Here is a 23728-nt window from a genome sequence, read left to right as displayed (position 1 = left end):
ATGTATGCACGTATGTATGCATGCATGTATGTATGTATGTATGTATGTACATATGTATGTATGTATGTATGTATGTATGTATGTATGTGTATGTATGTATGTATGTATGCATGTAAGGATGTATGTATGCATGTATGTGTGTGCATGTATGTGTGTACATGTATGTGTGTGCATGTATGCATGTGCATGTATGTGTGTGCATGTGTGTATGTATGTACGTGTATGTCTATGTAAATGCATGCCTACATGTATTCGTGTGTATGTATAGGTGTGTATGTGTGTGTATGTACATGTGTGTATATGCATTTTTGTGCATGTATATGTGTACATATAATTGCATGTGCATATGTGTGTGTGTGTATGCAAAGTTTGTCCATCTACTTATTTATGATCTGTTTAGATTTTTTTTTTGGCTTCTTTATCAACAAAACCCAGATCTTCTTCGGTTATGCTTACATTTTTCATGAACACACACCCAAACATGCAAATGAACTCAGAAATGCATAGCCCCCACCCCATGCACATGCATGCACAAACAACCATTTGCCACTAACACAAACCACATGTATGTGCATACAGACAAATACACGCTCAACAATAAACTACTAACACACACACACACACACACACACACATTCTCTCTAATTAATATAAAAGCACACACATACACTTAATACACATCTACTAATACACAACATGCTCATTAATACTCAGCTACACACACAGATATACCTATACATGCACACACACATATTTAGAAACAGATATCATCACACACATTCCATTTTCAGCAAATGCAGGAGCCTCTACATGGTCGCTTGACATACTAAAAATAGCAATCAGATCATCATCATCATATACACACATGATAAACCGCACATACACACACCCCACTATCTTAGAAAGGGATGCATCAGATAACGTGGTCCTCGTTGACTAGCACATAGGTCAGCACCATTTGAGCAGCCCCATGCTCAGAGCCATCCCAGATATGGCCGTTCTGTCCATTTCCTAAGAATAAACGACAATATCAACAATACACATATACACATAGAAGCATACACTTATACTCTTACCAACCAACACAAATATACATTATCCCCAACAGACACACACACATTATCACTAACACACACATTATCACTAACACACACATTATCACTAACACACACACACACACATACACAAATTATCACCAACACACACATTATCATCAACACACGCACACACATCAACACATGCACAACAACACACACATGCAACATGCATACATGTTCGTTTACTGATACAGTTACCACCACATATGTACACATAGAACATTATGCATTAGTGTATGTTGTTGAGTGCATGTGTATGTGTTGATGTGTAAGTATAACCGTATCAGTCACAATTATATACATATATCTGTGTGTGTATGTATGTGTGTGCTGTAAAGAGCACCAACAGGCTTCCACATGCAGAGTAGATTGACAAAAGGAACTAAAAATCTTGTTCTTATATAACCTAAGTTACCATTAGTTCAATGAAGAAGATATATTTAATGATCAGAGAAGAGATTAGAATGTTTGACTGTGGCAGTGTTCTGTTTCTCTCACATTACAAATAATCGACAGAGAGACAGGGAGAAACTGGCATAAATCAAAGAGAGAATGAAGAGATGAGAGAGAGAGAGAGAGAGAGAGAGAGAGAGAGAGAGAGACAAAAGGGAAATGAAAAGGAGAAGAGGGTGGGGAGGAAATTGGTGAAAGTGAAATGAAAGAGAAGGCAACTGATCAAAGGGAAATGGTAGAGAAAGGGAGGAAGAGAAAGAGAGTGAAATAGGTTGAAACTGGTTGAAGACAGAGGAGAATGTTAATGAGAGAGGAGGAAAGAAGGAAAAAAGTAGAAAGCGAAGTAAGGGAGTTGAAGAGAAGGGAAAGGACAGAGAGAGAGAGAGAGAGAGTGAGAGAATACAAAGGATAAAGAGAAGGAGAGAGAGAGATAGATGATAGACAGAAATAATAAGAGAAAAAGAACAAGAGAAAGAACTAGAGATAATGGGGGTAGGATAGAGAGAGAGAAAGAGAGAATGCGAGGGAAAGAGAGAGAGAGAAATAGAGATGATGGGGTTAGGACAGAGAGAGTGAGTGACAGAAGAGAATACACTCAATATACTAGTTGCCCTATTAAGTCTATATGGTTCCATTCTAAGTGTGAAACTATAATCTGTCGGCCTTCAAATTAAAAATAAACACCACTATACTTCATCTGGTCAACACAGACCGCACAGAGTGTGTTAGTGATCAAATATGATACAGTACATTGCACTACACAACAGAAAAAAGAGCCACTACCAGTGGTTCTCAACCAGGGTCCATATGGCCTTTGTGGGTCCATATATGATTTTGTCGTTAAGATTTATGTACAATAAATTGGTTATTTTTCTTCTACAATACACAAAATATTTTAACACTTCATTTCATACAATTCCTAAAATTTAATTCTAAAAATAAAATAGGATTTTTTAAACATTGAATGGCTATGAGGGTTCACCCAGTAAAATAAGAATTAAAGGGGTCCATACAGCATTGGATTAACCATTAAGCAAAATATGCACGTGCTTAGACCATCAAAGGAAGGGGGAGCACCACAAAAATGGTAAATGGTCTATAGCACAAAAGAAATCACTTTAAACATGCTAAAATAGCATTCAAAGTCGTTTATATGAATGGAAATATAATTTCGAAGCGTACATGGTGTCATAGTGAGGATTTGATCAAAGGTTTTTCAATTAAAAAAAAGTAGGAGAAAACTTTTCAAATATAAATAAAATGGAAGTATAAAATTATAAACATTATTTTCCATTTTACTGTTAGTAAAATTTATTTTATGGTATATTACTGTTTATATTTTGAATTACATCTCTATGGAGGCATTAAAATCTTTTAAGTGCTTAGGGCCTCAGTGGGTCTTAATCCGGCCATGGGTCCATAGGTTGAAAATGGTTGAGAACCACTGATCTATATGGTTGACTGACCAGTTAGAAATAGCAGCCAAACATCCTGCAAATTACATGTTGCTGTATTTAGCAAGAAGAGAACTTATCATCATCTTTTCATGTCTTCTGTTTTTCCATGCTTGCATGAGTTAGAACAAGTCCTCTCTAGAGCACAGTGTCTTGCTTTTATTCTTTTATTCTTTTACTTGTTTCAGTCATTTGACTGCTGCCATACTGGAGCACTACCTTTAATTGAACAAATCGACCCCAGGACTTATTCTTTGTAAGCTTAGTACTTATTCGATCGGTTTCTTTTTCCAAACCGCAAAGTTATGGGGGCGTAAACACACCAACATTAAAAAATATATGTGATGGGCCTCTTTCAGTTACTGTCTACCATATCCCCTCACAAAGCTTTGGTCAGCCCGTGGCTATAGTAGAAGACACTTGCCCAAGGTGCCATGCAGTGGGACTGAACCTGGAACCATAGGTTGGGAAGTAAGCTTGTTACCACACAGCCGCTCCTGCACCTATATTGTATTTCTTTATTTCCTTCAGAACATTCAGCATCCCATGATCAACTTCACCACTTCTGTACGTCTTCCTCTTCCACTGGTCCATTTCTCCTTGGTCTCATCATCTGTATGCATTACAAGTATTGCATATTGATACCAATGTAGTTGTCTCTTACATACAATACTTGGTTCCTCTTATATTCAGTTTTCAGCTCATCCAGCCAAGTATGTTCACTTAATTTCTTTCCAGACATCATATATCCTCTGCATTCAGTATCCATGTTTCACAACCATAAATAGTATTGCAGTTCATAGTCTCCTTTCACTCAGAAAGCAAATACTTCGGATGTCAGCAGAAATAATAACTCCTTGAACTTTTCCCACCCTATTCTTATCCTGGCTGATTGGTTTTCGGTACATATTTAAACATCCCAGATATCCATAAAAAAAACGGAACGATCACATTTGGGTTATTTATGAGCATAGATCTACTTGATTATGGTTTCTTCTTACTTTTGAAGCACTGGGTTGGAAAATGCTGGTGACTTCTTTCGTAAGCATTATGATCAGCTTCTCATGGAACTTCTATCAGAGAATACCTTCCTTTAAGCATTTCTGTGTTCTTTTACAAGACACCATCTTGTCATCTTTTAGATATAGACAAATTTACCACACCTTTTAGGGGTCTCAAAATCAAAACAAATTCTGTAAAATCATTTTGTCTACTGCATTAGCAATTCAACAATTCTATCAGTTTTTCCACTTTGAACTCGTTTACTCTTTTACTCTTTTACTTGTTTCAGTCATTTGACTGTGGCCATGCTGGAGCACCGCCTTTAGTCGAGCAAATCGACCTCAGGACTTATTCTTTGGAAACCTAGTACTTATTCTATCGGTCTCTTTTGCTGAAACGCTAAGTTACGGGGACATAAACACACCAGCATCGGTTGTCAAGCGATGTTGGGGGGACAAACACAGACATACAAACACATACACACATACATATATATATACATATATATACGATGGGCTTCTTTCAGTTTCCATCTACCAAATCCACTCACAAGGCTTTGGTCGGCCTGAGGCTAAAGTAGAAGACACTTGCCCAAGGTGCCACGCAGTGAGACTGAACCCGGGACCATGTGGTTGGTAAGCAAGCTACTTACCACACAGCCACTCCTACACCTTATGTTTTTTCTTTTTTTCTACTTCTTCACTTTGAGAAAAATGAAAGGCAGAGTGATCTCAGCAGGATCTGAACTCAGAACATAAAGATTCAGGACATCTTCTACAAGGCATTTTGCTTGATGTTGTGATTGCAGGTATACATCTGGCTACACAGCAACATCATTAAATCTCATACTACATTGATGTGTCAAGATGACATATCTTGCAATGTAAAAATTTACAAGTAGGCACAGGAGTGGCAGTGTGGTAAGTAGCTTGCTTACCAACCACATGGTTCCGGGTTCAGTGTCTTCTACTATAGCCTCGGGCTGACCAAAGCCTTGTAAGTGGATTTGGTAGACGGAAACTGAAAGAAGCCTGTCGTATATATATATATATATATATATATATATATATATGTATGTGTGTTTGTGTGTCTGTGTTTGTCCCCCTAGCATTGCTTGACAACCGATGCTGGTGTGTTTATGTCCCCGTCACTTAGCGGTTCGGCATAAGAGACCGATAGAATAAGTACTAGGCTTACAAAGAATAAGTCCCGGGGTCGATATGCTCGACTAAAGGCAGTGCTCCAGCATGGCCGCAGTCAAATGACTGAAACAAATAAAAGAGTAAAAGAGTAAAAGAGTAAGTAATTTAACTTCATAAATTGGTGGGGAGACCATTTTTTATGCTTTGTTATATATTTTATTAATTATGGCATCATTGGTTACAGTTTTTCAAAAGGTCAATCACTGTCACTCATCTCAAATGCAAGAATACAGTGACCCAAAGGAAGCACCTGCACAATTTGAAGAGAGAAAATGCCAAAAGGCATTTCTTTTTTCTTTTTCAGTGCAATGATTTATAGATTATCTTTGTTATCGTGTACATTTTTGTTGTTATACATTGATGACAAGCAGGTAGGCTTGTATTATACACACATAATTAATCATGTATAGTTGCAGAAGTCAGTTACTCTAGAGGTGTTAATATCTTTTCCAAAACCATTTATATAAAATATTTATGGATAGTTATTTTAAAACTTGCAGTTCCTCTATTGGAATTAATGTGGATTATAATCAGAGTAACCATTGGTGCATTTGATTGTTAGCAAATGTTCAAGTGACAATCTGGTGAAGATGGGATTTTCAAGCAAAGAAAAAAACTAGCTTGTACACATTTTACAAATACAATATATCAAAGAGTGTGCATCTCTCTTATATATGTGTGTGTGTGTGTGTGTGTGTACGTACGTACATACATACATACATACATACATACATACATACACACACACACACACACACACATATATATATATATATATATATCCACAGTCCAATGACTGAAACAAGTAAAAAAAAACAAAAAAGATATACACATAGTTGTGTGGTTAAAAAGTTTGTTTCCCAGCTAGTGATAACTGGAAATGAATGACACCATCATAGAAGCAGTAAAATTCATTTTTAATCTTCTATCTAAATTGGTAACATGTCCAGCCATGGAGAAATATTACCTGGCTTAGAAACAGACGAGGATTAACAGGAAGGGCATCGGACCATAGAAAATATGATTCAACTAATTCCATGTGACCAAGAAAACATAGAAAAGTAAATGTTAAACTGATGATGATATGTATGTATGTATATATATGAAGGCAGCGAGCTGGCAGAATCGTTAGCACACCGGCCAGAATGCTTAGCGGTATTTTGGCTGCCATTATGTTCTAAGTTCAAATTCCACTGAGGTCAACTTTGCCTTTCATCCTTTTGGGGTCAATTAAAAAAGTACCAGTTAGGCACTGGGGTTGATGTAATCGACTTAATCGCTTTGTCTGTCCTTGTTTGTCCCCTCTATGTTTAGCCTCATGTGGGCAATAAATAGATATGCATGTATGTATGAGAGAGAGAGAGAGAAAGAGAGAGAGAGAGAGAGAGTGTGTGTGTGTGTGTGCATGCACGCATGTGTGTGTGTGTGTGTGTATATATTGTGCAGACCCCTTCAGTCATGTATGTCCATGGGATTGCACCTAGAAAGTTCCCCTCTGAGGCACCAGTCAGGACAAAGTTGTTTGTGGAAGACCAGCAGTCACCTATGCATACCTGTCTCCCCTCTTCACACCCCTGATGCTATCCAAGTGAAAAGCAAAGGCTGATACAGCTTGGCACCAGTGACATCCCAACTCATTTCTACAGCTGATTGAACTAGAGCAATGTGAAATAAAGTGTCTTGCTCAAGAACACAACACACAGCCCGGTCCAGGAATTGAACTCACAACCTCATGATTTGAAGCCCAATGCTCTAACCACTGAGCCATGTGCCCTCACACACACACACACACACACACACACACACACACGCACACATATATTCATACAAATGAAGAGCTTCCATAGTTTTACTATCTACCAAACTCCACTCAAAGTATTAGTTAACTGAAGGGCATTTATTGTAAAAGGCATTTGCCCAAGGTATAACACACTGAGATTGAACACGAGACTACATAGTTGCAAAGCAAACATCTTAACTACACAAATATGCCAGCACATATTGAATACACTGTTTCTATACAGATAGATATATAATAAACAAATTTTTGCTGAAATATTTAGTCTATTGTAGTTTACAAGTTCAGTGCTGCAGGGGAACTATGCTTTAAGTGGTGGAGGTTGTGGGAAGAGTCTGAGAGTCATAATGCAGAAATAAAGAAAAAAAAAACTGAAGAATGAGAGAACTAATGATAAAACTTTGAGAGTTTGGAATGTTGGTAAAGAAACCAAATATAAAAAGAGAATCAATAAATAATATCTGGTTCAAAGAAGGGAAGAAATAAAAAAAAGTATAAAAATAAAGTTTAAAAAATTGACTCATCTCCCCCTCCACCCTCCGCATTATGACCAGAAGTGAAAATATTTCTCAAACTCTGCAGCAATAGCAGAGAGTTTCATTACAGTGAAACAGAGACAAACCAATGAGTGGGTCTCTGAGGTCACATGACCTCACTGGGAAATAACAACCATAATCTGCAAATTACACCCTACCATCCATCACTAATCATTAATCATTATTAGTCATGTCTTCTGATCATCAATAATTAGTTATTGACCCTTTTGATGAGAGGTTGTTCCAATCATGACCATCTTGACTTATTTAGACGGTACATCTAAGACTAAAATGTGTACTTAGTTTTTGAAGATAGTAAGATAGGATTTTGAAGGAGATTGAGTTACTATTTCTCATAGGTTGAATGACCACTCAGAAACATCCATGTTGAAGCAACAATGACAATGATGAATAATGGTACTGATTAAGTGGATAGTAGTGATGAGAATGAGTGCAATCCCTTGGTCATGCATGACTGAAGGGGGTCTGGGGTAATTACAATGTTTATGATTTTTTTAAATTTTATTTTATAGGATGGGCCTTAAGGAAAGGGGCTATGATCATAGTCTTCAAAGACCTGCCAAGACTGGTGAGACTGACAAAAGTGACACACTTACCATTCTTCTTTGAAGAAAAAATTCCAGATGGAAATGTTCTTGGGAGGAATGATGTGGTGTAGTACAGTGCCTTGCATCTTTTATTTTTCACTTGTTACAGTCTCTGGACTGTGACTATGCTGGGGGAACAGCCTCGAAGGATCTTAGTTATTTTTTATTAAATCTGGTACTTATTCTATTTGGTCTCTTTAGCTGGCCCATTAAGTTATGGGAATGTGAATAAATTGATGGCAGTTGTCAAACAGTGGTGGAGGACAAACATAACACACACACACACACACACACACACACACACACACACACACACACACACACACACACACACATACACACAGAGAGGATTCCTCATAGTTTCTTTCTAGTAAATTCACTCAAAAGGTATTAGTTTGTCCAGAGCTATTAGTAGCAAACATTTTCCCCCAAGTGTTACAGAGTGGGGTTGAACCTGAAACCACATGGTTGAAAAGTGAGTTTCTTAACCATACAACCATGCCAGCACCTAGACATGATACGGATGATGAAAAGAGGAAAGAGAAGTAAAAGGTGGTAGGAAACAAGCTAACTCTAAGGTGTAGAAGCCATCGTCATAGTAGTGTAAGAAGTACAAAGTAGAGACAACAGAATAACCATGGGTCAGAGTTTTGGAGTGTGTTGATGAGTGACTTTGTATCATTCAGTTGGGTGTAGCCAATCATGATAATCATTGATTTAATGACTGAAACTTCATGGAGCCACAGACAGTGGCTCTTTCATTCTCCTGCTCCCTGCATGGATGCGTCCTCTGTTGAAGTACTGTCTGGCCAAAGTAATTGTCTTCATTGATCACCAATGGATGAACTTAACTTCAGCTATGATCCACTTTTGTTTTCTTATTTTATTTCTCTTCTTCTCTTGCTTGCTTGCTTGCTTGCTTCCTTCTTTACAACAAAGAACAATAGAAAAAACAAATAGACATTGGATTGAAGGAAGGAAGTAAGAAAAGAAGTAAATAAATCTACATGCGTACCATACACACCTCATTTCAACTTCCAATTTTCCATAGATACATGAATCAAACAGAATTCACAGAGGCAAATTTTCTATGACTGGATGCCCTTCATATTGCTAACTTCTATCGTCAGTTACCAAGTATTGAAAATGAATGACAATACTTGTATGATCACACTCGTTTGCAACTATTGCGTATCTCTCTATCTCTCTTTCCCTCTCTCTCTCTCACACACACACACACACACACACACACACACACACACACACACACACACACACACACACACACACACACACTCACACACATTCATATATGTGTATATATGGGTTAGGTGGACGATATCTGCATTTACGTGAAAAGAGATGGGAGTTATGGGAGTAGGAAATGTAGTTAATTGTATAAAATATACCCATTTGATTCTGGTGTATTGAATATTCCAGCTAAAACCATGTACAAGCCTCAATATTCTGGTACATATTTTTCATATTTGATATCTATCTACCTACCCACATATATGCGTGTGTCTATCCATATATATATATATATATATATATATATATATTACAGTAAGTTATTGATTTATAGAAGGGAACATGCAAGCATAATCTACAACTGATATATGGTATTGATATGTCTGTATCAGTTCAAATCACATTTTAAGGAAAGGTTCATTAAATGTGGAACTCGTTTTGGAAATGACAAAAAAAAAAAAAAACGAGAAATAGAAGGGAAAAAGGAAGTGTGTAAGACTATAACTGGAACTTACTTTCTTATTACCATACATTGATGTTAATTTTGAACAGGACTTATTGTGCAAATGTCCATGTTGTTACATGTACACACATATATAGATAAAATACATCCATGATATATTTTCATATATATATATATATATATATATATATATATATATATATATATATATATATATATATATATATATATATACATCCATGATATATATTACTTGATAAATATATATATATATCATATTTATCTCATATATATGTGTGTACATATATATATTAATCAATTCTATGTACATATATATATATATCTGATAAATATGTGTGTATACATACATATATATATATATATATATATATATATATATATATCAATACATATATCAATCCATTATATATACATATGTATATGCATAATGCTTATATGTATGTACATGTACATGCCTGCATGTCACTTATACAACTGATGATAAATGGGAATGGATAGATGGAATGTGGTGGATGGGCAGAAGCATTAGAACCTCAGACAAAAATATTTTGCAGCATTTAGTTACAACTCTTTCTGAAAAGTTGACTTCAGTAGAGTTTGAACTCAGGTTATAATCAGTAAATTGAAGTACTAGTAAAATATTCCAATAGGTATAATTGAGTATTTCCCTTCTTCCAAGAAATTTCTTGCCTCGTGTCAGCAAAATATCATTTTATTTTATATATATATTATCAATACCACATACTTTGTGTTTTACTTATATGCTCCTTAGCCGTGAGATAGCTCTGAGGGAATTGGCACCTTTAAGGTGCCAAGTATTAAAAAACACTGAATACTTCAAACTAGGTGAGACAGCTTGCTTTGTAAATGATTGAGATTGGTGAATATTGATATTTCACTGTATTTTGCAGCTCTTCAGCACTATGTACTTGAGCCACTTTGGAACAAATTACGATCTCTGGTTTGTGGCATATATGCAAATAGTGTAGAATCTATTTGCTGATATGTGATATCACTGCACAGGGAAAAGAAAATTATATTATGAATTATAAGTGGCTCTAATGTTTTTCAACACTCATTGCCTTAGAGATATTTCCCTGGGCTCTATCCCATGGCTAAGGAGTGTATAAGCAAAACACATTCAGTAAATATGTAGCATTAATGTTTGCATTATTAGAAATGCTTAAAATTCATAATACAAACATATATTCATAATTCATAATACAAACATATATATATGTTTATATATACATATATATATATATATATATATCTATATATATATAAGAATTTAAGGATTGGAGAAAACGCATGTTATAATGCAATTATAACATGCGTTTTCTCCAATCCTTAAATTCTTAAATATATTCAAATACCCAAAATTTCAAGGAGTTCCTGCCTTAAAAACAGGAGCTAACCACAGTTATTTTGTGTTCTTTGCTACATTGGTTTCTATTAACCCATTTATTCTATCAGAAGAATTTTTATTCATTAAGATAGAAGAAATACACATAATTATATATATATATATATATATATATATATATATATATATATAATCATAAATATATAGGGATTGACAGTAACCTGCTTCTCCAACATACTGAGAATTCAGAAATAGCAGTCAAAGAACTACTGATTTCAAAACTACAAATTATTACTCCAGATTGATAGCGATATCTTTGATACACACTGTTTTTTGTTCTGTGTGTATCAAAGATATCGCTATCAATCTGGAGCAATAATTTGTAGTTTTGAAATCAGTAGTTCTTTGACTGCTATTTCTGAATTCTCAGTATGTTGGAGAAGCAGGTTACTGTCAATCCCTATATATTTATGATTATAAATGTTTTTTACCGAAAAGGTTTTTTCATACTGAGCTACCCGGCAAAATTGTTAATTATTAATTTTATTATTAATTGACAATTCCCTGCCCTGCATATCTATATATATATATATATATATATATATATATATATATATATATATATATATATATATATATATACACACGTAATTTAATATAATAATATATCTATACACACATATACATACATACATACATACATACATAAATACATACATACATACATACATAAATACATACATACATACATACATACATACATACATACATACATACATACATACATACATAGAACCCCAATTCAGAAGATGCAATAACTAAAGGCATTCCAGCTATGGTCATCCCATCATTTTGTATACCTAAGACCATGTTGTGCAATGTGTCCTCTGTTTTTTTTTTTTAAGATGGAGTATTAATTGGAGGGAAAAGGGGAGATTTTGCTGCTCTTACCATCCGATTGAGGCTCCTGTTTTGATTTGTACAAGATAGCTGTTGCAACATGGAGAGGGGTGGGGTATTGTTCATGGTCAGATTAACAAAATCTGGGAACCAAATTTGTTCCTTTGACCTCTGCTTCATCAAAAAAATCTGCATTTCATTTCCAAGACATCTTTTCACAAAATTTGTTCCTTTGACTCTTACTTCATGAAAAAAAATTTCCATTTCATTTTGAAGACATAAATATATATGTGTGTCATATTTATGGCGGCGAGCTGGCAGAAACATTAGCGAGCCGGGCGAGATGCTTAGCAGTATTTCGTCTGCCATTATGTTCTGAGTTCAAAATCCGCCGAGGTCGACTTTGCCTTTCATCCTTTCAGGGTCGATAAATAAAGTACCAGTTACGCACTGGGGTCGATGTAATCGACTTAATCCCTTTGTCTGTCCTTGTCTGTCTCCTCTATGTTTAGCCCCTTGTAGGCAATAAAGAAATATACATGTGTGTCTGTGGGAAAAATAATACTAACAAAACTTGATATGAATATCAGGTTTTATTTGAGTAAATGCGTGTGGAAATATGTGTTGAGAGTTCCTGATACTTGGAAAGTTCATTTAAATTGTTTTGTTTAATTACAATTTAAATATTTTTAAAGAGGTAACAAATGCTTACCACCAACACCACCCTTACAACCACGACACTGCCTGCACCATTGCAACCTTCACGGCTGTTCCTGCTACCATCATGAACAGCAACAACATAACTACAATTAAACCAATGAATTTTTAGAACATAGAATGTGTTACTGCATTTGTTCTATCCTGATTCTCCACAGATTCACTGCTTTTGTTCTGACTTTGAATTCTACTGAGGCTAGCTTCACCTTTCATCCTTTCAGGGTTAAAACAAGCAACAATTCAAGAACATCAGATTGGTTACCTTGTAGTATTTATTCCAACTCAGTGCATTCTTAGTTTAAATCTCGCCATGACATAGATGGTAGACATGACTTGTCATCTGTTTTAACATCATCATTTACCACCTTTGATGCCTCTAGCAGAGCTCACTTTACTGCTTGCATTTGTGCCAGATTTCTGATTTGAGAATATCTTCCTCCCTCCATTCTTACCTTTTGTCTTGGTGGCCCTGTAACAGGTCATGAGCATTGCCTGCTTTTGTGAGTAAAAGATAAAAAAAAAAAAACACAATCACATCACTGCCTCCACCACCACAAACAACAGTCACCATAAATAACAACCAATAACAACAACACATGTCATGACTGCCACCACCACAACCAGTACACCTACCAACACCACAAGCTCACTACCAATGACCCATACTCTTAAAAGCAAGCAAAACAATGCACCTGATGCCTAATTTATTTAATAGTTGTACAGATAGATGATGCTTGCTTAGCAGTTCTTAACCGTTCTTGTCTTTAGAATGTCTTTATTAGCATTGAAGCTTCAAGAGCCTGCCTGTGTTGTATGCTAGTTGAGTCATTTCTTAACTCCGTTTCTAGCTTTAGTGCAAGAAATTGGGGTTTTTTCTTTTCCTTTTTTTTCTTCTTTTTTTAAAATTTTTTTTTACCAAAGCTGTAATTTTCTAACCAAATAATTTGCGCATTAAAACTGTCTTTCTGTGGCATGAATTCCTACCTTAGAATTACTGGACCACCTCACAAATTTATTCTGTTACCAGCTAACTTTCTTTATGGTGATAGTAGTGATACCCAGGACTGTTTCTTTTTATCTGTCTTGTTTATCTATTTATTTATTTGTTTATTCTCATTTATTGTTATGTCTTCTTGATTTATTAAATTTTTATTCAATTTTTCTTTCTGTTTTTGTTTTTTGTTTTTTTTTGTACAGAACCCAACATAGAACAAACAAGTCTTGATTTTTCCACTTCTTGATTTAAATGCTGTGAAATTATCAATAAAAAGAGACTAATTTACTTTAATAAAAAGAAAAGAAAAGAAAAGAGGGGAAGGGAAGGCAAGAGAAAGAAGGGTGGGTGGATGGGAGCGAGAGAGAGAGAGAGAGAGAGAGAGAGAGAGAGAGAGTGAGAGAGAGAGAAAGAGGAAGGAGCTGGGGAGAGAGAGCAAAAGAGAGATAGAAAGAGGGGAGAGAATTGGGTAGAGGAAGGGGGTCTGGAGGGAGAGAGAGAGGGAGAGAAGGGAGAGCAAAAGGGAGAGAAAGAGAAAGGTAAGAGGAGTGACAAGGCGGGAAGTGATAGGGAAGGGTAGTGATAGGGAGGAGAGGGAGGAGAATGTGGAGAGGGAGAGTGAGGGGAGGAAGAGGAAGAGAGAAAACACAGATAGGAGAGAGAGTGTGGGAGGGAGTAAATTGTCCACCCCATTTAGGATTCTAATTACTTGCCAATGTTGGTAGTATTGGGATAAAGTTGGCAACACTTCACAAAATACTTTTATTTACCAGGTTATTTTTTTTTCCCTTCCTCTTCCTCTTCTTAACCTTTCTCTGTCCTGACTCATTCCAAGTCTTGCTAGTTTGAAAGAAACAAAAGCAGCTTGGAAACTTTTTGTTTTTCTCTTTTACTTGATTTTTGTTCCTTCCTTTTGTTCTCTTTCAAATTATTTTTCTATTTTCCTGTTTCTCACTTCTTAACTAACAGCTTATTGACTTATCTCTGCAAAGTGTGATCCTCACAAATGACCTTAATGTTAGTTAGCAGTAGCAATACTAGTAGCATTAGTACCAACAGCAGTAGCAAAAATCAGAGCCAGTGAAGTAGCTGTAATGTTCTTATACTAAACAACTAGAAGGGAGAAAATATACCCAGAGACATGATTTACATGAAAACAAAATGGTAAAGTCAGTGCTAATATATAATATGAAGTGAGTTAAAGAAAAAAAAAAAACATTTGAAATTGCATTAGTGGTGAAAAGGAGAAATGTATCATTATCTTAGTTCTTGTCAAGAAATGTAAGGGAGAAAATCCAAGAATTTAATTGAAATTAGATAAATAAATATGTGTGCGTGTGCTGGTCCAAAAAGAAAGGCACCTGTACTGGTCCATGTAGAAAGGCACCTGTACCAGTCCACATTGAAAGGCACCCATACCTGTCCACATTGGAAGGCATCTGTACCGATCCACTTAGAAAGGCATCCGTGCTGGACCAGGTAAAAGGCACCCCTGCTGGACCACGTAAGAAAGCATCCCTACTAGTCCACGTAAGAAAACACCCCTGCCAGTCCACGTAAGAAAGCACCCATGACAGACCACGTAAGAAAGCACCTACACCAGTCCACATAAAGATGTGGATGTACCACAACCATATATAACTTTAATGTTTTAGTATTCAGATTACTTAGTGTGAGAAAATGCTTGATCAACACAAATCAAAGTGAATAAATAAGCATTACATTTGACAGAGTCACAGCTCTGAGGTTTCAATGGTGTGATTGTTTATTTTTAGAATCATATTTTAGAATCATATTGAAGATAGGTGTGAAAAGCTGGATAAGGCCAGTCAGAAAATAAAACAGGTACAATATTTGGACTGGATATGGCTGGTCTAGATGCTAATGGATTAAATAGATAACTGGTGAGCAACTGGCAAAGGTCTTACTGAGTAATGCTAAGACATTTTTTGGTCTTTTTGAGGAATCTTTTTTACAAATGTGGTTTGGCCACTGTTGATTACTGCTGACAATAATGCTTAAGTCATGTCCACTAACAGATATTTTAAGGTTGGTGTTGTGCAGGAATTAGGTAAATTCCAGGTTTTTACTTGTCTGCAGCCACCTTGAATTGCCTGTTAGTATTCCATTCCTACAGTGTATTTAGGTCAGATTGCAAGAAAAATCTACAGCATATACAGCCCAGTCTTTTAAACTCAAGCTTAATTTTGTTCGTGTATTTTATCACACTAACATGCTTCTAGTTAACATCTATTTCACTAATATATACAACAAACAAAACACACACGCACATACACACACGCACGCACGCGCGCGCACACACACACACACACACACACACACACACAATTCTGCTTTTGGAACAGTGATTCTTGAAGTACATCACATAAAGCTATAAGTAATTATATGTAAATATTGGGTTAAAAACCCTTTTGGATAGAAAAAAAATGAAGGCTACTTTTGATTCTCTCTATTCAAAAGAGTTTTCAACCCAATATTTACACACTATTATTTTATAGTTTATGTACTTCAAGATCTACTTTAACAAAAAAGAAATATTTCACATTCTCCTGAAAGTTTACACACACACACACACACACACACACACACACATACACACATTTCTACTTATCAATTCTAGCCAAAAGGCCTTAATTGCTGAGCCTATAGTAGCAACACTTGCTCAAGATGCCTCACACTGAGTGAATGCAAAACCTTTTTGGGCAAGTGGATTTCTTAAACACACAGGGATGCCTAAACCTAAATAATACATAGCAATAACAATATAAAACAAAATGACTCCAAATAGGGATAGGGGGTAACTACACAGTATGATTTGGGGAACCCCATAAACAAATTCTGGATTATGTTGACATACCAAAGACAAGTTATGTCTCCCAGTTCATGCTGCCTACCTAGAGCAGCATAGTTACAGTAGAGCTGCTTAGCCATGACAATATCACCCACTTTTCATATTTTCTCAGAGGGAAGCATCTCCATCTTTACTCTTACCTTCCCTTTCAAATAGTAATTGAAGAAGTTGATGAGGAACACTTTTTGCTATTCCTTGCAAAAATAAAGTGGTGGGTTGATTTTCCTGATAAACTCAGTGGTTAGATAAATCCATCCTGCATGTGACAACAGCTGTTAGACATAAACCCACAAATTGAACAGACACTAAACAAGTGAAAATTGGTGGCTCTTGCATGGCCATGTCTGTAGAGTTTATCTTCAATTAGCAAAAATTTCTGACCTAGCAGTGCTACAAAGAAACTTTGCAAACTGTCCATGATATTTGATCTGAAAGTCCTTGAGAACTGACAATCCAGACTGCTCTCATCAAAGCCTAAACCACACGTAGGTCATTAGTGTTCTCACCATCCACAAATCTACAAAATGTGAAGACTGACACTCCATCAACCATACTGTCCAGCTGGCAAACTAAGAGTCTGGTACCATTTCAAATGCCAGATTCCCAAACTCAGTCTGTACTTGACTCAGGACTGCAGTTCAGTATGGTTATCAGTTGTAGATGGACCTCTTGACTAATAAAACTTGTTCCAACCACAAAATGTGAAAGTGTATATGTTCTAAACAGAGCAAATGCTTTCAAAAACAGAAAACAATGGTTATGTAGGAGAGACCATAAAAATGTTAGCCACTTCCACTTGACCTTCCATGAGAAAAATTCATCTCAGCTCATTTCTGAGCAAGACTGGCCACTCCACTTATCTCATGCCTATTTTATCCACTTGGGGATCTAAATCAGACCCCAAGTATGTAAATGGGCCTTCAGTCAGTTGACAGAAGATACCATCCAGCATGGATTTGCCTGTTCAAGCACTGAGTTGTAAGCTCATTGACTTGCCTCAGTTAATGTATACTCACATTACATCCTGGTTCGACCAATTTCTGATATATTTGATATGACAGTTGTGTCATCCGTGTATGCAGATAAATCTCTTCTGTGCCCCACTTTCAGTGAGTATTTCTCAATACTTCTTATTTCTACAGCAATAACTTGAGTGCCAAAATATACAGAAGGTGAGGTAGGGAAACCTCTTGTAGACTGAACATACAATGTTAAATGGGCCTGATAGGGTAATCTGTATTGTAGTGATCCAAACTCTGAAGATGGGATCAAAATCAACTTTGCTTGGGTCAGAATCCAAGAATGGTCAATTTTGGTGGGGGTCTGCTCAGTTTAGATTAGCCTAAAGCTTTCAACAAAGTCAGGTCTAGTGCCCATCCACTCTTCTACATATCGCATGATGTGTAGGCTATTGTGAGGAAATATATTGGAGATTGCACAATTTTATGCATTTTGACTATGTTCATACAAGTACCAAACTTTTAGTTAAGAACCTTTACCAAAATCAACTGTTTTCAGTAGGGTTATTAACTAAAGCCGTCTTATGTATCCTTTATTTGATTCTTCCTAAGCAATAACATTCTTCAGTTTACATAACTGGCAATTCTCCCATTTTACTGCTTGTTGCAGTACACTGCTGACAAGACAGTAGCAAACAAGTTTGGCATGTAACAATACAGCTTGTGTAGTAGACTGCCCATTCTTAATGATTTGACCATCAAACAGCTGCTGAACATATCTATTACTTCATCTGCTCAAATGTGTTTCACAGCACTCTTCATTTTTGGATGTGATTTGAAACCGACCATTGAAGTAGGCATTGAAGTTCACTGTCTCCAATTCATTACTCCATGTAAACAATTTAGTAAAGTGCTATTGAGAAATTCACACTCATCTGTTTTGGAATTGGATAGCATGTGCATTCTGCTCTCCAATAGATGTCACTATAATGCACCACTCCCATTCCAGTCATTGGATGACGTGGTGGATTTTCTTAGTTCGATAATGAGGATTCAATTGTTCAATAAACTGAAATACCTACTCTTTTCATTTTAATTATCATACAGCTGACTATTCCACAGACACGTGTACCTTTACTGTAATTCTCAGGCAGAAACAGCAGTTTGTAACTTTTGAATCCATCCAACACATTTCTTTACAGTTTCCATCAACTCAATTGAGTTGACCTAAGACTTTAAAATATGGCATTTATCCCAAATTTTTCATAGTGGGATCGAACCAAGGACTTCGTGGTTGTAAAGTGAACTTAACCATTTGACCTGGCTGTGCCTATAATGGAGACATGACAGCCATATTTTAAACATTATTATGTTTCAGTTTTCTTGTATTTCTTAATAGTATTGTATTCAATGAAATTTTGACACTCATCTGCAACCTAGTCATCTTGAACTGTGTCAGTAATGAAGTCACAAATGTATGATACTTTATATGGAGGGGCTATTTTGTTATCAAAGATATGGTGCCAGGCTTTATAAAAACACGAGTGCAGGAAATCTTCATATTGAAATTAAAATAAATTCTAATTTCTATAAACATCTCTAAATATGTTGAGATTAATATTAAATAATTAATTTTACAAATATACATGAAAAACAGATGCCTTAGTAAATAGAATGCAAGCTTGAAATATCTTACCTTTAATTATATTTCACTGATATAGCTATTCTTAGCTAGTTCCTTTCATGGATAATCTTGGTTCTGCTTGAATTTTAATATGCCTTATTTATTTATTTATTTATTTATTTATTTTTTTGGTCCTTTGAACATTTGTTATTGAGAAAACCGGCTCAACATTAGCATTACAAGGCAGTATGCTGAACAAGTATTGGCATAACAACTCTGAGAATTGCTCTGCAAATTCAATTTGTTGAAATACAGAATGGCAGGCATTAGAGATAGGTAGCACACACAAGTTGGTCTTTCTTTGTTTTGACGGGGATTTTTCAGATTTCTTTTCCACATTGCCTTTGAAAATGACGGGGAGCATCTTTTTAGCAAATAAATAAAAGAAAAATTGCAGAAAATGATGTTTGAAGTGTAAGTAATAAGATGGCAAGAAAATTAAAATTCCAGTTTCAATATTAAATTCTAACCATTTCTGACCTGTACTCCAAAATGAAAATTATTTCATTTGCAGGAAGATTTGAAGTTTAGAAACATGTCACTAAAGAATAGGTAATATTTTTTTTAGTTCTATATGAATATTGCAATAGTATCAGTTATATCTAGATAAAGTCTAGAAATCATTATAGATTATTTGGAGGAAGAGGGAATACTTTCTAAACACAAAAAATTTACCTGTCATAAATTGATCAGATTCATAAAATGCCAGAAGAGTCATGGATGAAGAGGTAAGTTTTGGTCTTTCTTTTTTTTTTTGTTTTTCAGCAGCAACAGCTAGAGAGAGAAATTCATAAACACAGTGTTGAATATGGTCTCACTATGGAAAATGTTAAATGTGATTTGGCTGTCTTTTTAATATTTTCTCCCCATAATCACATTTAATTGAGTAATGATTTAACACATGCACACACACACACAAAAAAAATGCCATCTGAAATTGTTAAAGAAATTCATAAATATGAGGTTGAAAAATGTTCTTTTTCTTTTCTTAGTGAAATGTTTCTCCCATCGTTTTAAAAATGCATAGTCCCCACAAAATTGACCAAAATTGGTCGGGGTGAGGGGAAAATCATCATGTGTAGTGTCCACAAAATCAACTGAAATTGGTCCGAGGAGAGGGAATCATCATGTGTAGTGCCCATAGAATCAACTGAAATTGGTCTAGGGAAAGGGAATCATTGTGTGTAGTGCCCACTGAATCGACCGAAATTGGTTCAGTGAGAAGGAATCATCGTGCGTAGTGCCCACAGAATCGACTGAAATTGGTCTGGGGAGAGAGAATCATCGTATGTAGTGCCCACAAAATTGACTGAAATTGGTCCACAGGGTTTAAAAGAAATATTTTTTTTAAATTTTGGAATACAAATTTTTATCCCATCGTTTTTAAGTGCGTAGTGTCCACCAAAATAGACCAAATTCGGTCCAAAGGATGTCGGGTAGAAAAAAAATTATCATGGGTAGTGCCAACAACATTGACCAAAATCGGTTGGATGTGGTGGGGTAAAGGAAAAACATTTTTCAAAAGTTTTTTACTAAAAAGATGCTTTTAGGAATACTTTCTTAAACACAAAACTTCACCTGTTGTAAGTTGTTGAGATTCATTAAATACCAAAGAGTTGTGTATAAAAAGGTAAGTTTTAGTCATTTTGTTTTGTTTTGTTTTCAGCAGCAATAAGGAAAGAAATTCATAAACGTGGTGCTGAATATGGTTTCACTACGCATAAAGTTAAGTGCAATTTAGCTGTTGTTTAATATCTTCTCCCCATAAACGTATTTAATTGGTACTACTTAAAGGCAGAGGTAAAGAATATGTACACCATCCATTTTCAGTGTAACAAAAATCCTAACCCTAAACACGAGGTGTACGTATTCTTTACTTTTTCCCTACATAAATATCAAGGTCCCGATGCATCTATGTAATGGTATAAAGGGGAGGTAATCTAGTTTTATCAAAACTACTGTGACTTCACATAAGCAGCCCCTGTATAACTTGAAACTTAACCCTAACCCCTAACTAACCTCTAACTGGTAGAGGTAAAGAATAATGTACACCACCCTAACCCTAATCCTGACCATCCTAATCCTGACCCTAACCCTAAACCCTAACCCTAACAAGTATGCACTGTAAAAGCATCAGATTAAAAACAGATGATATTGTGGGGTAAAAGATCGGAGTGAAAACAGACGATATTGTGGAGGCTTTTACATCATTAACTGTAGTTTTGGTAAAACTAGATTACCTCCCCTTCATATCATTACGTAATGCATTGGGACCTCTGTATCGAAGTAGTGCCATTTAATTTAAATTTAATATGTCAAAATATTTTTGTCACTTTGAGACCGCAACCTGTTCCATGCAGCACGGAATTTTGTCAGTGAACAGGCTGCAATCTCAAAGCAATGAAAATATATTTTGATGAATTAAATTTAAATGTTGAAGTGAATTTAATGGTTTTTATGTGTTTTTAAATGGCTTATAAACACCTTCCATGCTGCAATTGTTTTTGTTTCAGTACACAATTTCAGATCATGTCACTTGCTATGCGAGTACATCTCCGTAATTCATTTAATTGAATAATGGAAAAAGAAAGGGTTTAAGAAAAATGAAAATGCCATCAGTATTGTTCAGAAAGATGCTCCCCTCATTTCCAAGGGCACCGCGAAAAAAATAATCTGAAAAATCTCCCATCAAAACCGAGAAGTTCCAGCTTGTGTGTGCTACCTATTGCTGACGTCTGCCTATAGAATACCAGTTTTCATGGCATTACTGTTTTTAATTTCCATTCTTCAGATTTAAGTTGCATTTCGTGTTCAATGAATTTTCATTTGTTCAATTATGGTCAGTAAAGAAATAAGAATGTTGTCAATTTAAAACAATAATCCTCTTCTTATTTAAGACATGATTATTTTCACTTGGTCACATGTTAACTGAGTATTTAGTAACGTCCATTTAAAAGCATCCAATTCCTTAAGACTATTCTGCAAAATAGTTATGGCAAGTACTGTAATAACCATTTACTTCAAGTTGGAATCTCTTTCTGTTCAAACAAACTGTCGTCACTATTGAGTCAGGTCTTGACTCTTAGAGGGATAAACTTTGTGCTAATTCTTTCATTTACACAAACAAATTCCTTTAAATACTTTTAAACAATGGAGTACTTCAGTAACACTTTTCCTTTTCTTTTTGCAATTTGCGTAATGTTATTGCTAAAAAATATTGAAAACTGTGAATAAGAAATGAGTAAGCTTTGCTCAATTGATTATTGCAAAAGGAAAAAAGTCAAGATGAATTTTCAGTGTCTTTTCTTTCAAATTAGAGTAGGATTTTTGTGCATTGAAAAAGTGAAGATTTTTTCCATTGCATTCATTAACAAGAACCATGAGTTGTAAAATGTGGGAGAATTTGAAAAATCACAAAACATTTTTTTGCCATTTTTTAAAAAGTTCATGACAATTATTTCAACATCAGCTACGATTTGAGCAGAATTTTACACACAATATGAGCTAGTCAGAAGGCGGTGAGCTGGCAGAAATGTTAGCATGCCAGGCGAACTGCTTAGTGGTATCCCATCTCTGTGAGTTTACACGTGAGTTTATGCTGAAATATTTATTGAATTGTTGCCATTGTTATTTGATTTGAATTTTGTTAGAACTGTTGCTGTTGTTAATTTGCTAATTGTTTTTTTTTTTTTCGTATTGTGGGAAAATGGAGAAGATGCAGGAGGGAGGCCCAAGTTATGCAGCCGCAACAAGCAGAGAAGTGGACGTGTAAGAGCTGGAGATCCACAAGATAAAGGTGGAGCCTCGAAAGATGAAGGAGAGTGAAAAATTAATCTCAAAAGAAGGTAACACTCTGAAATTAATGCCACCTGAAGAGACTTCGGCCATTGTGTTAAGAAAAACTGTGATATTCAAAACCATGAAGAGAGCTACAAGAAAAATAGAGGTTGCACTGATAGAAGCCATAGAGGAGTGTATCAAGGAATTGAAAAGACTTACAAGCTACATTATGAGAGGGAGAAAATACACCACTGTGGAGGTGCACTTCACAACAGAGGAGGAAGCAATAAAGCACTCCACAGAGGCTATAAGGTCAGAAGAATGGATGCTCCTGCCTTCGTACTGCGGCAAACGTGTGGCCAAAGTGCGAGTGGATAGGGTGCCACCCGAATTAAAGGAAGAATGGCTGATGACAGCAATAACATATAATATGAAGGATGGGAAGATTCTGAAGGCTACCAGGACCCAGAAGGTAAACTACTGGAGATATGGTATCGAATTAACGATTCAGGCAACAACGGAGGACTTGAATAGTGTGGTGGATGAGATTGTGCTGCCAGAAGATGTAAGA

Source organism: Octopus bimaculoides, chromosome Z, assembly GCF_046866305.1.
Source record: "Octopus bimaculoides isolate indiv1 chromosome Z, ASM4686630v1, whole genome shotgun sequence".
In the NCBI taxonomy this organism is placed as follows: Eukaryota; Metazoa; Mollusca; class Cephalopoda; order Octopoda; family Octopodidae; genus Octopus; species Octopus bimaculoides.
The sequence above is the reverse complement of the archived record's forward strand: the minus strand, read 5'-3'. Positions refer to the sequence as shown.